This window comes from Callospermophilus lateralis, chromosome 13, assembly GCF_048772815.1.
Source record: "Callospermophilus lateralis isolate mCalLat2 chromosome 13, mCalLat2.hap1, whole genome shotgun sequence".
In the NCBI taxonomy this organism is placed as follows: Eukaryota; Metazoa; Chordata; class Mammalia; order Rodentia; family Sciuridae; genus Callospermophilus; species Callospermophilus lateralis.
Genome location: NC_135317.1, coordinates 48,281,366 through 48,295,892, shown reverse-complemented (window position 1 = coordinate 48,295,892; position 14,527 = coordinate 48,281,366). Strand labels below are relative to the sequence as shown.

Genomic DNA, 14,527 nt, shown 5'->3' with positions numbered 1-14,527 from the left:
TACCATTCAAAAGATGAGTTTGTTAAGCAGGAGATTCAAAAGCATGTGTAGTTATTTTTTTTTTAAAGATTGTGTAGGGGCTTGGCGTAGAGCTCAGTGGTAGATATGGTACTTGCCTAATATGTGTAAGGTCCTGGGTTTGAGTTCAAGAAATAAAGAAGGAAGGAAGAGAAGAAGGGAGGAGGGAGGGAGGGAAGGAGGGAGGGAGGGAGGGAGGGAGGGAGGAAAGAAGGAAGGAAGGAAGAGAGGAAGGGAGGAGGGTGGAAGGAAGGAAAAGAGAAAGGGAGGAGGGAGGGAGGAAGGGGGAAGGAAGGAAGGAGGGAAGGAAGGAAGATTCTGTAAAGTCATGAACCAAATGCAGGTATATTAACTTAAAGTAGATACAAAATAAATCCCTATAGTAATAGTAAGATCTTTAAAATTTAAATAATAGTCTAAAGGACAAGTCAAGTCTGTTGATTAACAGAAATTCTCAACAAAAATATTCATTCAAGTTTTATATTTGAAAATTCACTGGGCATAAAATTAAATATATTAAAACAATATATATTTTTAGCAACATATAGTTGTTGAAAACAATATATATTTAACAACATATAGTTAAAACAATCATTTTAAAATAATTACTAAGGGGCTGGGGATGTGGCTCAAGCGGTAGCGCGCCCGCCTGGCATGCGTGCGGCCCGGGTTCGATCCTCAGCACCACATACAAAGATGTTGTGTCCGCCGATAACTAAAAAATAAATAATAAAATTCTCTCTCTCTCTCTCTCTCTCTCTCTCTCTCTCTCTCTTAAAAAAAAATAATTACTAAAATAATTACTAAAATTAATTATATCTATACTCTTTAACCCAACAATTCCTAATTATAGCCATCAAAAAATGGCAAGAACATTCATAGCAGCTCTATTAACAAACTCCCATTCTTTTAGTAAATAGCAGAGTCTAACACAAAAGCTTCATGTTCAATTTACCCTTTCATAAATTCCTCAGAATGTTAGAAAAATGCTGTAAAATTTGTAAACAATATATATAGTTTTATATAAAGCAACATATTATCTATATTTTTAGAATAAGCTAGAAACTTGTATCTATAATAAATTAGAAAAATGTATCTGGTATCATAATTAAAAAATAAACTGAAGCCAATTATTATTAAGTTCAAAGTCTTAGAATAAAATAGAAACAGCCTATCTGCACATAAATCTACACATGAAAATCCTGGGGGTACAATCAATAAATGGGCAAAATAATTAAAGAGAAATTTCTCAAAAGAAGAAACACAAATGGCCAATAAATATATGAAAATATGTTCAACATCTCTAGCAATCAGGGAAATGCAAATCTAGTCAGAATGGCAATGATCAAAAATATGAACAATAAATGCTGGTGAGGTTGGGGTGGGGAAGAACACTCGTACATTGTTGATGAACTGCAGACTAGTAATGCTGCTCTGGAAAGTAGTATGGAGATTCCTCAAAAAATGCGGGATGGAACCACCATTTGAGCTGGCTATCACACTCCTGGGTATTTTCCCCAAATATATAAAATCAGCATATTACAGATACACAGCCACCTCAATGTTTATAGCAGCACAATTCACAATAGCTAAATTATGGAAGCAACCCAGACGCCTGACAACAGATGAATGGACTAAGAAATTATGGTGTGGTGGCACATGCCTGAAATCCCAGCCGCTTGGAAGCCTGAGGCAAGAGGACTGTGAGTTCAAAGCCAGCCTCAGCAACTTAATGAGGCCCTAGGCAATTCAGTGAGACCCGGTCTCTAAATAAAATACATGTATATATAAACAGCTGGGGACATAGCTCAGTGGTTAAGTGTCCCTGGGTTCACTCCTCAGGACCCCCCTACACACACACACAGAAAAAAATTGTGATATATACACACACACATATACACACACACATGCACACATATGCACACATATGTATGTGTATACACACACACACATACACACATATGTATGTGTATACACACATATGTATGTGTATACACACACATGCACGTGCATGTGCACACATACAATTGGGTTTTACTCCATCACAAATAAAGAATGAAATTATGGCATTTGCCATAAATGGATGGAAATGGAGAGTATCATGTTAAGTGAAATAAGCCAAACTCAGAAAGTCAAAGGTGAAATGTTCTCTCTCGTATGTGGAAACTAGAGTAAAAAAAAAAAAGGAAATGGGGAGGGAAGGATAGGATAATATAAAGAACCAATCAAATATAAGTTAATAGACAATTGAAAGGAAGTAGAGTGGAGGAAGGAGAATGGAAGAGGGGAGGGAGGATGGGAGGGAAAAGGGGAAGAAAAAGGGGGGTCATGAACTGAAATCAATTTCCTTGTATGTATGAGTTTGTCAGGATGAACACAACTACTATGTATAATTACAAAGCTCTAACAAGAAAGAAAGAGAGAAAGAAGGAAGGAGAGAAAGAAAAGAAAGAAAGAAAATAGACTTCTGAGGGTTAGAAGCTGAATCACTAATAATGTACAAGCCACTCCAGTAGTATCCATAGATACACAAAGTATGAATATAATTGCAGTGGATACTGTGATGATGGAGAGTGACTGTGCATAGTATTCATGATGAACTAAGAGGTATCTATAAATTATAACTAAAATTTAAACTAGAAATTGTAACAAAATTCAGACATCTCTTGGCTATGGTAATTTTTAATTTTTCTATTATTGGCAGAAATTCCTCCTCTTGTCTTTTTTAAATGAGGACTAACATGCCCTAGACACTGAAAATTAATAAACTAATTAAGAATATTAATTGACTAAATGTGGATTAGCCCATTACATTCTAGAACAAGTGTAATTTGTTTTACATTTGTTCTGGAACAAAATGGTGACTACTTGAAACAGGAAGTTAGTAATGTAAGGACAAATGAAAGGTTGCTTTGTAAAAGGTAGAAGACTTAAGGGTCTTCTTGTCCAGGTGATGGTTTGGGATAATATGAAATATTTAAGAAAAGCTTAGAAAAATAATAATGACCATATATTCTTCTAAAATCAGGACTTATATCAATTCATATAAAAACTTTGGTAAGGGATAGAAATTAAATTATATTTCTGCATTCAATATACATCTAAATCAACTTTGTAAAAAAAAGTAGCATTATATAAAATTTGAATATATATATATATATAAAGGCAATTGTAGAAGGCACATTTCAATGTAGATTGATTCCTTTTCCTACATTTATGTTAAAGTAGAGGACACTCCTGAGCCCAGCACTTCTCAAATATTACTCTGCACATGAAGGATATAGGGGTCTTGTTAAAATGCAGGTTCTCATCCAGAAGATCTGGTGTGGTGGTTGAGATGCTGCATTTCTAACCCAGGTGAGGCTGTTGCTCTTTTTTAATAGCAAGTCCTTAGCTCTCAGGGCAGCTAGAAGACATCTAATGCAAGGAAAGTCCAAATCAGTCTTTTACATTTACTCCAGTACGCCAGATAAATATTACATATTTTTCTGCTAAGAGGGAAAAAAGGCTGATATTCTATAAGACAATCATTCATATGTGTGTGTGTGTGTGTGTGTGTGTGTGTGTGCGTGTGTGTGTGTGTGTGTGTGTGTGTGTGTGTGAGAGAGAGAGAGAGAGAGAGAGAGAGAGAGTATTTTTTGACACCCTCTCAAAGTGAATAGCATACATTAGATTGGCCAGGAATCTGGCACCCTGTTTAAGAACTTACATTGTTTAAGAACTTACTGCAGCAAATCCAGTCTTTTCTCAATAATAGTAACTTAGATTTTTTCAGTATTTGCAGAAATTCCTCCTTCTTACATTTTTTGTTTAAAGATGAGGAACAAGTAAAATGTCCTAGATGGGCTGTCTTGTACACACAGGAATATTGCAAAGTCAAGTTCCCCAACTACCTGCCTTTCCTAATTTCATGTGGGTCAAGCCAGAACTCACCCTGGTGAGCATGACAGCAAACACTGGAGCATTCTAAGTGTGCTGTCAATATTTATTGAGTGAGTTAAGTTCTCCGTTCGGTGGGTTAATCATCATCAGGGTTCTCTAACTTTTTCCTTTGAAAAGGTCAATTTGTGTTTCCCTGTGGTCAGCATCATGGGTATACTAATGGTGATAATGGTCCAGCTCTCTTGCCATTAAAACTCCTGTGGGGGCTGGGGATGTGGCTCAAGCAGTAGTGTGCTCGCCTAGCATGCGTGCGGCCTGGTTTCGATCCTCAGCACCACATACAAATAAAGATGTTGTGTCTGCCGAAAACTAAAAAATAAATAAATAAAAAATTAAAAAATTAAAAAATTCTCTCTCTCTTAAAAAAAAAAAAAAAAAAAAAAAAAAAAAAAAAAAAACTCCTGTGGGTCAGTGATTCTCAAGGTTTGGTATGTTTCCTAGTTACCTTAGGAGCTTGGTTAAAATATAAGTTCCTGGTCCTATTCACAGAGATTCTAGCAGTTGATCTAGGGTATGGCCCAGCAATCTATATGCATTTTTTAACATATCCCATAGAGTTTCTAGACTAGCAGACTGTAGACTATTTTGTAAACAGTGCTGTAATGAGCCACAGTCCATCGGTACAACCCAGGAGTAACTCTTGAATTGTTCCATAATGCTCAGAGTATTGTGTGTACATGTGAGCATTCTGACTCACAAGAAGTTATCTGACTTTAAGAATGGATGCTATTGCTTATGATATGCTGGAGGGATGGAATTTTTTGTCCCTGGTTTCTGGTTTGAACTTGTATTTTCAATTTGATTTCTTTGATTGGGGATTTTCCTTTCTATAACATGTAATTAGTTGCTATTTGTAGTGGCGACAGGTATGTCCACTGTTGGTAAAAGGTTTTTTAAGTTAGAAACAATAAAGAGATGTAAAAAGTGATGAAGTAGGAGGATCATGGAGTTTTGGAAAATAGATCATGTGAGTGGTAAGTTTTTCTAAACTTCATAAAGGATGGTGAAAAAAGTATAGATTAAACCTAGCATAAGCATTTGAATTCTCTGGTTTCAACTTTCTTAATTGTAAAAGTGTCAAGTATGTATACATACACAATCATGCACAGCTTAAAATATCATTAATATTAACTAAATTAACTAATATATCATTACCTTTGGAAAGTAAAGTTACCCTTATTAAAGTTGACAAAAATTACACAAGTATAATTTTTTAAAATCATGAATTCATCTGGTTTTAACTTCATATACTATGTCTTATTAGTAATCATATTTAATTGGTAATTGGCATAAATTAAGAGTACACAAAAGTGGCAAGGGTAGCAAGAGAAGCTGGAAAATCATTAAAACTAAGAAGGAAAATAGAGCCCTGGAGACATTTTTCCAAGAGAGGATGTGAGGGTTGTAACAGGAAGAGCAGACACCGTTCCACCATAAAACAAGGACCCTCCCTGCCAAGTCCCCTGTCCCTTTGTGCTCTGCCTCATAAAGCAGTGTTTCTGAACCAGGCTCTGTCCTTCAGAACCAACTTTAAACACAGGCGCCCACCGTCACACACATGCATCTGAGTATTTCAGCTCAACCTTCCAATGGTCGTTTCCTGGAATAGGTTTTCCTGAGTTCTTTCCCTATGACCTGCATTATTTAGAGTGAGTTACTTAAGCTCTATGAAACTCAAGTTCTTTATCTGTAAAGCTGAAATAATAACAGTTCCCAAGTTTGGATTATGGAGAACATTGACTAAAAGAATACATATGCTTTTAGCATAATGTCTGGCACATGGGAAGCTAAATAAATAAAACAATGTTACTTTCATTACACCTTACTGAGCTCTCTTTTTCATTATTTTCCCATCTCTACCTCTCAAGAAGAGACGGGAACTTTACTTGGTCTGGGGTGGGCTGGTAGAGAAGGCATTGGAATAGACCTAGCCAAGTCAAAGTGCATCCTCACAGTGGAGCAGAGCTTCCTGGCGTGGATGGAGGAGGCAGGTATTCTATTATCTGAGACCCTCCTGGGCGCACATTTTTTTCACAAGTGCTCCCTGGATACTTTATAAGACAACTGAATCATCTCAAAAACAAAGACATTGCCTGGAACTCTCCAGAGAAAACTGATGGAGAGCAGGAAGCTCTTATGTAGTTATTCTCCTGTGTCAGAGTGTCAGAATTTTATATGCATTAAACTTGGAAGAACATTAAATAACTAAGATTATAATTCTTCATTCTTACTGAAGATATTCTTAGTTTTTAAACCTTTCTATCACAGAGAAGTGAAGAGCTAAATAAATATGAAAAAGATGCCTACTAATGAGCTGCATGAGCTTATTGAAGTATTAAAATAGCAAAAAAACTGTTTTGAAATAAAGTCACATGCCAAATTCTGACACAAAATGGAAAAAAAAGCTTCTTTTTTTTTAAAAAAAAATCTTTATATTTATTTATTTATTTTTTTTTTTTAGTTTTCGGCGGACACAATATCTTTATTTGTATGTGGTGCTGAGGACTGAACCCGGGCAACACGCATGCCAGGCGAGTGCACTAGTGCTTGAGCCACATCCCCAGCCCCAAAAAAGAGCTTCTCTAATTGCCCCTCCCTACCATTCTCTTCCCCTTGCCCTGACTACTGGCCACTAATATCTGCCAGGGGAACCCACGAGTCCTTGAGACATAGTTTGCAATTCAATATTCTAGTGGAAACAACACTAAACTGAGCATCACCATTATGTATGATGTAATGCCATGTATTGCTTGTATGGGTTTAGATATTTCACTTATTTGGGCATTGGTTTCCTCATCTATGCTGTGTTTAAAATGGAAAATTCCCCTTGACCCACTCCAACTTTCCATGAATTTATTATATGAAAGAAAACATAAAAGGAAAGTAAGACTTCTGCTTCATGGCCAGAGAGAATAACAGAGGCTGGGTTTACCTTTCTGTCTAAAATAGTTTTAAAATGGAAAAAAATATGTAAAACAATCATTTCCATGATATTAGACATCAGATAACTATGAACAGTGGTTCCTGAAAAAGGAAAATAAAAAGGTGAATCCTCAGATCTTCCCAGCCTAGTTGCTACAGAAAGTCTGCTCTCTGGAGAGAGGTGACAGGCTGCAGCACAGGCAGGGGGAGCCCAAACTGAGTGTGGCAGCCTTCCTTAGTTGAGACAGAGCTGGGACTCTGGAGAATCACAAGGACAACAGTCTCCAGGGTAGATCACTAGAGAGAAGACTGCTGAACACAGAACTCTGGGGTCTGCAGGAGGTGCCTCGTGAATCTCCAATGCAGGCTGATCAGCACCTGAGAGTAAACTCCTTGAGGGCAGGAAATGAACCATCTGCAAAGGTTAGACAAAATAATCTTTGAAACTCATACGACATGAGGAATAGTGCCTCATTTCACTAACCTGAGCAGACTTCAAAATACATGTAGTAATAAGTAGAGTACCCAGCAGGGTTGTGGCTCAAATTAGGCCTATGCTGGCTGTGCTAAAGAAGCATAAAAACATGAGCTGAAATAATCAAATTGCTTCAAAGTAACATCCCAGAATCCTAGGCAAAAGTCAAGAATATTCAGAGATACACTGAAAAAAAAAAGTCAAAATTTAGTACTCCACAGTGTTTGAAAACCCAGTATGTCTAGGATCCAATGATTCATAATGAGAAAAATCAAGTAACTAAAAGCAACACAAAAATATTAGAATTTAATTGTAAGTGAATCATACGTGTATGAAGCTAAAGACAAGGCTCACCTTGTTGAACAGAGACATGAAAGACATCACAGAAGACCCAAATCAAACTTCTAGAGATGAAAACCACAATATTGTCGATGCAAAACACACTGGATGAAAATAAGGCCAACTGAGCATTATAAAGATAAGTGAGCTTTATATAGAAATAGATACACCCTAAATTAAGACACAGATTGAAAAAAAAAAAAAAGACTAAAAAATGTACAAAGCCTCACCGAGCTATGGAAAAACTTCAATTAGCCAAATACAAGTGAAAATAGAGTCATCAAAGATGGGGGAGAGAGGCGGGGGAGGAAAAGTATTTGAAAAAATGAGTGAAATTTTTCTAAACTTGATGGAAAACTGTAAGCCCATAGATCTAAAAATCTTAACAAACTCCAAGTCTTTTAAAAGAAACATGAAGGAAACTTCAGTGAAGACCCAACACAATCAAATTGCTCAAAACCAGTGGAATTTTATGATAAAATCTTAAAGCTGTCGAAGAAGGACACGACATACAGATGAACAGACATAAGGATTATTAAGAGATTTCATCTAGAAAACAATGTGAGAATAAAATGGAACACCACATTTAAAATTCTGAAAGGAAAGTAAAATTGACATAAAATTCTGTACGCAGCAAAAATATTTTTTCATTAACAAAGACAAAATAAAGCTTGTTTAAAAGACATATAAATTTTAGACATGAAAGAATTCATCATAAACACTACTGCACTATAAGAAATGTTAAAAATCCTTTAGATGGAAGGAATATAATATCAGATGAAAATCTTTATTTATAGAAAGGAATAAATAGCATTGGAAATAGCAATTATATATGTAAGATTTTTTATGTTTATTTAAATTTCTGTAAAAATTAAAAAACTGTTTACAGCCTAAAACAAGAACAATGTATTGTGGCATTTATAACATTTGTATGAGTCAAATGTATGACAGTGATAACACAAAAGTCAGGAAGGTAAAAAGGAAAACCTACCGTTGTTTGTCTTAAACTATATGTTTATATACATAAAATAACTTGAAGGTACTCTGTCCTGAATTAAATATGTATACTATAAACTCTAAAGCAACCACTAAAATTACAAAAAGACTTGTAACTAAGAATCCAACAAAGAAGTTAAGATGGAAATAAATGTTCAATTAATCCAAGAAAAGACAGAAAAGGAGGAATAGAAAGAACAGATGGGAAAAATAAGATGGTATATTTTTTACAGCCAACAATCTTAACATCACATTACATATGAATAATATAAACACTCCCCTCCTAATAAAGGTAGAGATTGTCATTTAAAATAAAAAAGCAAGCCCTAATTTCATACTACCTACAAATAACCATTTTAAAAAAACAACATAAATTACCACCATGATCATTGTAATTATTGACATTCCTTTTAGAAGCTGTGAAATGTTGTAACTTGTGTTCATGTAAATACAACCTTCCATCTCAGTACAGAGACCCTGACTTCAATCAAGTCTATTTATACTAAAAAAGAGACAAATCCGGGGCTGGGACTATGGCTCAGCAGTAGAGCACTCGCCTAGCACGGGGGAGACCTGGGCTCGATCCTCAGCACCACATAAAAATAAAGGCATTGTGTTGTGTCCATCTACACGTAAAAAAGAAATATTTTTAAAAAGAACATGAAAAAAGAGAGACAAATCGGGTAATAATAGAAAATTCAACGTAATTTACAATATCAATATTAACCCAAATAAAATAGGAATGTTTATATTAGTTGCAGAAAAAGATTTCAAAACAAAGAACATGATCAAAGACAAAGATGATTATTTCATACTGATAAAGAAGTCATTGAGAGAATATAATATTCCTAAACATGTATGTACCTAGTAAGAGAGCTTAAAATATATAAAGAAAAAGACTGATAAGAATTGCAAGGAGAAGTTTAAAAATCCACAATAACTAACAGAACAAGTAGTTAGGAAATCACAGATATAGAGTAACAGAACAACATTATTAACTAGCTTGATGTTCTTGAACTTCATAGAACATCTGGCTTAACAATATCAGAATCTTATCCTTTTCAATGTAAACACTCATTCTTTTAATGGAATTTTAACAAGAAAAATCATATTCTGAGCCATACAACAATCTCAAAAAAGTTTTAAAAATATTTAAGTAATATATGTCTCTGACTATAATGGAATTAAATTATAAATCAATAACACAAGAGTCACCAGAAAATACCCAAATAACTGGAATAATAAGTTTCTAAATAATACACTAATCAAAAAAGAAACTGAAAGGGAAATTAGAAAGTATTTTTATTGAATAAAAATTAAACACAGTCTATTAAAATTTCTTGGATACAACTGGGAATTTCTAGAACTGAGTACCTATATTGGAAAAGAAAAAGTGCCCAATAATTATCTTAGTTTCCCCCTTAAGAAACTAGACAAAGAGTAAATGAAATCCTAAAGTAGAAGGAAAAAACCAACAAATATCACATTGGAACAATGAAATGTAAACCAGAAAAGCAATAGAGAACATTTAATGAAACCAAAATCTAGTTCAGCTAGAGGTTCATAAAGTTCTAGCCAGAAATTCTGTCTTCTCTTAGGTTAGGAATAAAGGCAAGATTAAATTTACAAATATTAATAATGAAAAAGGTATAACTATGGTTTCTACATATAATAAAAGGATAAGGAATTAATATGAACAACTTTTATGCTGATATATTTAACAACTTTAATGAACTGAACTAATTCCTTGAAAGACACAAAGCACCAAAGGGGTTTAAGAAGAAATAAATAACAGACCTACACTGATTAAAGAATATTCTGAGTGAAAGAATAAATGGTGATACATCCATATATTGGAGTACTTAATCAGCAATGAAAGAGTGAAGTACTATATGCACAATAACATGGAAGAGCATGAAAATAATTAAATAGTGGAGCAAATCAAACAAAAAGCTGAGTGTATACTTTATATATGCATTTATATTAAGTTCCAGAAATTGCACATCAATCCAAAATGAAGAAAGCAAATCAATGGTTGCCCAACAACAAAGAGGGACTAGAGAGAGGGCATCCAAAGGGGTGTCAAAAAACATAAGGGGATCATTATCTTCATTCAGTAATGGTGGGTTTGCGTGTGTGTGTGTGTGTGTGTGTGTGTGTGTGTGTGTGTGAAAACTTATCAAACTGTACACTTCAAATATGTGCATGTATATGTCAATTATCCCTTAATAAAGCTAATAAGACCTCTTAAAGTTAAAAAAATGAAATAAGGAAAACATTTGATGTATATATAAAAAGTTAACTGCCGTGAACTATCATCTAACTTACTGGATACCTCCCCATAAATTTCTTTCTCACTTTTAAGGAGACATAAATAAGTAAAAAAAAAAAAAAAAAAAAAAAATTAAAGGACGCATATAAATAAAGAGAAGAAAGCCAATCAGAAAAACTCTGTGCTTACTCTGTAAGCAGTGTCCATTCACTAACACCTGTTAGGTCTACCTAAGTTATTTAGTAGCCTAGGATCACCAAGTAGACTATCCCCAGAACTCCAGAGAACACAGGAAATGTGCGAAAAGGACTCAAAACTGCTCAGAACTGCAAAGTTACATTAATGGAAAGTATATTTAGGTAAAACATTAAGTACATAGACACTGAAAATTCCTGGGTGACCTCAGTCTCTAAAATCCATTCACTTGACTCACTGACATTAATAATATTTTGTTTTCTTATGTTAGCATTCAAAAAACTATGGGGCGGGTTCTGGATTCTCATTCCTGGCTCTCTGGCCAGTACGTGTACTGAGCCTGGGATGTGGCCAAGTCAGCCCTGTTGACTGTACCCACATTGAATCACACTACTCTCCCTTTGCCAGTGCTGGGCAGACTTCTGATAGTATTTTCTGCAATCTTTTCAATTTCCTGCCTTTCAAAAAGTTATAGCTGGAATGTAGCTTTCACCTGCCTGGTATAGACATTTGCAAAAACAAATCCAATGTCACCATGGGGAAAGGAGCTTAATGTCTTTCGTGGGTGCTCATCATCTCTATTTGATCACTTTTTCTGCCTTAGGAAAAGGCTTGTGTTTGCTCAATTTTTCCTACAACTTCCTTTCCTCCTTATATTACTCTCCTGAGTTATAGGTTTGTAACAATTAGTAAATAACTTTGAGGTATCTCTTAGACTTTCCACATTTTCAAACCAGTTTTCAACAACTCTGCATCCACATTCACCAGATTTTGCAATGAGTCAAGTTCCTGGGCTGATACTTTTGATCAGTTCTGTGTAAAAATCACAGAGGACACAGTGAATTTTTCCAATCATATTGTATGTACCAGAGCAGAGCAGGGGAGTTATTGGTCCATTTAGAAGAGATTCTTCCTCGGAAGGCTCTGACACAGGATTGTTTTTCAACATAATTGAATCAGGAAATCTTTATTGACCTCTCGACAGTGTTTAAACACAACCTTTGAAGCTCACTCTTTCTTTGGCTTATAGAACTCCTGCTTAACCTGTTAACTTCTCAAGTTTACTTTGACAGCTCTTCTTCCTAGTTTACATGCCCCCAAAGTGAAAACGTAGACATTTCCCAGGCTTCTTTAGACTCTGCCAAAAACATCTTACCCACCCTCTCACATGGTTTTGTACTTCTTGGCAGATAGTTTCCAAATGTCCCCCCGTTCTCCTTGTCTCTAAATTGGCATTGTCTGGTAAGGAAACCACTAACTACTAGTTAATTATTTTGAAACATGGCTAGTCCAAAATAGATGTACTATAAAACACAAATTGGATTTTGAAGACTTAGTACCAAAAAAAGTATAAAAAATAGTAATTTTATATTGATCAAAAATTGAAATAATATTTTGGATAAATTGAGCTGAATAAAATATATCACTAATTTTATCCATTTATTTTTATATTTTGCTAAATTATGACTACTAGAAAATTTAATATTATGTACGTGGCTCACATGGCATTTCTACTGGACAGCCCTGCTCTACACCTAAATTCAAATGGGCCATTCAAATTGAACGTAGGAGAAGCTGAACTCATGGTATTGTGGCCACTCAAGCCTGCACTTTCACTGTTACTACAGCAAAAATATCAGTAGTCATGAGAGAGAGAGATTGCATAACATCAGCTGTTACTGTTGAGGAAACTGTAGGACACAGGCACTAACCCTAGAATGAATTACTTATGAATAGGGTGATGGGTAACTGACAGAGCCTGGTAATTGCAGAAGATTCTGTCAACATTTGTCATGTCAGCTGCAGCAGGAAAGTCTGCAGGAATGGAAAATAACACAGTAAGCATTTGACCAGAGAGGGGCAGTAGCAATTAGGAACAAAAACAGCCTGGAATCTGCCAAGAGTGAACGATTATGCATTCAAAGTCAGAAAAACAATTGCACACTGGAGACATATTCACTGTAGGTAAGTGAATCACCCTAATTTGCAGAACATTTTTCTTGCATTATTGTAGAATGGATTCTTCTTCATTTAGCCTGAAGTTTGGAGTCATTTGTTCTCTTTCTTTTATTACCCATATCCAAGCAACTAACAAATCCTATTTATTTTACCAAGCCCAGTACACCACATTCACATATTTTTTTTCCTCCTTAAAGACAACCAGAGAAGGGAAGCAATAGGCTTCCCACACAGCCCTGTGAGGTCTGGGGCTTGGAGCAGGTTGAGAAAAAAGGGGACAGGTCACCTCCACAACATACATTTGTGCTGACAATGTCCCAAAGCAAGGCCTGTCTCTGTATCATTGCAGATGGACGTGCCAAAAACAATGTCCTATTATTTACAGTTATCCTCCCACAGACATAACAGTAGTTAGGAATGCAAATAGATGAGACAGACCCCATGATCACCAAAGATGACCTGGGAAAGGCTCTCTGCACAGCAGAAGCACCTTCTTTGCTCTCTCTTTAATGTCTACACACCTCCATCATTCTTATTTCCTTCATTTCCTTATAAAATAAGCTGTGTGGGTGGGTGAACACAGTTACAATACTGTACACAAAAGGGATTCTGGATTATCTGTTGATTTGCATTAGAAGAACTCCTTGAGAGTGGCACAGATGCCTGGCATTTAATGGCCAGCCTAATGACCATGCAAACCTTATGAAATTTGAAAACTTTCTGAGCCATCTAGAAATGCTCTTCTTAAACTGGGAATTCTCTACGTATGTGCTATGTGTCAGACACTTTACCAGGCTGCATAACTTTTGCAGTTTTGTTTTTGTAAAGGCTGTATGCTTACTGCATCTTAGACTGTGCCAATCATGTTCAATAACAGAATGTATAATTTTAAATTAGAAATCTCTTCTTTTTGAAGTGTGAACATAGTCACATAGAAGTGACAATGTTTTCATTATTCTTTAGTAACTAGAAGTTAACATTCCAATTTTTTTTTATAATTTACTTTTTAAAATTGCTCCTTAGTCTAAAAGGTGCTTTTTATGCCAGATTTTTGCTTGATGAAGTACATAAGCCTAACTTATATGTCATAGAAACAGATTTATAATGGAAAGAATGATATATTTAAATGTAATTTGGTTTTCATTTCAGAAAAATTAACATCACATCTTTCAACTATAATAAGTTTGAAGGATGAATTAAAATAATTGCCTAAAAAATTACCAATTGGCATTTTTAAGAGCATTATTCATCTTAGATGTTTCATATTTAGCATATCTAGATTTGACTAGATATGAATAACTGGAAATTTAAAATCTTATCTAAAATTTCAACTCATGATATACATTTCAAAGTGTGAATGTGTCTGGTTGTTGTTGGTGCCAAATTAAGGTAATAAACAGTAAAAACTA

At 35.1% G+C, this 14,527-nt stretch overlaps 1 protein-coding gene across 1 annotated transcript in view; it reads right to left on the bottom strand.

The window, feature by feature from the left end:
• The window catches only part of Odad2 (outer dynein arm docking complex subunit 2), a 155,791-nt gene that overhangs the window by 34,502 nt on the left and 106,762 nt on the right, over nt 1–14,527 (bottom strand). The window lies entirely within an intron of this gene.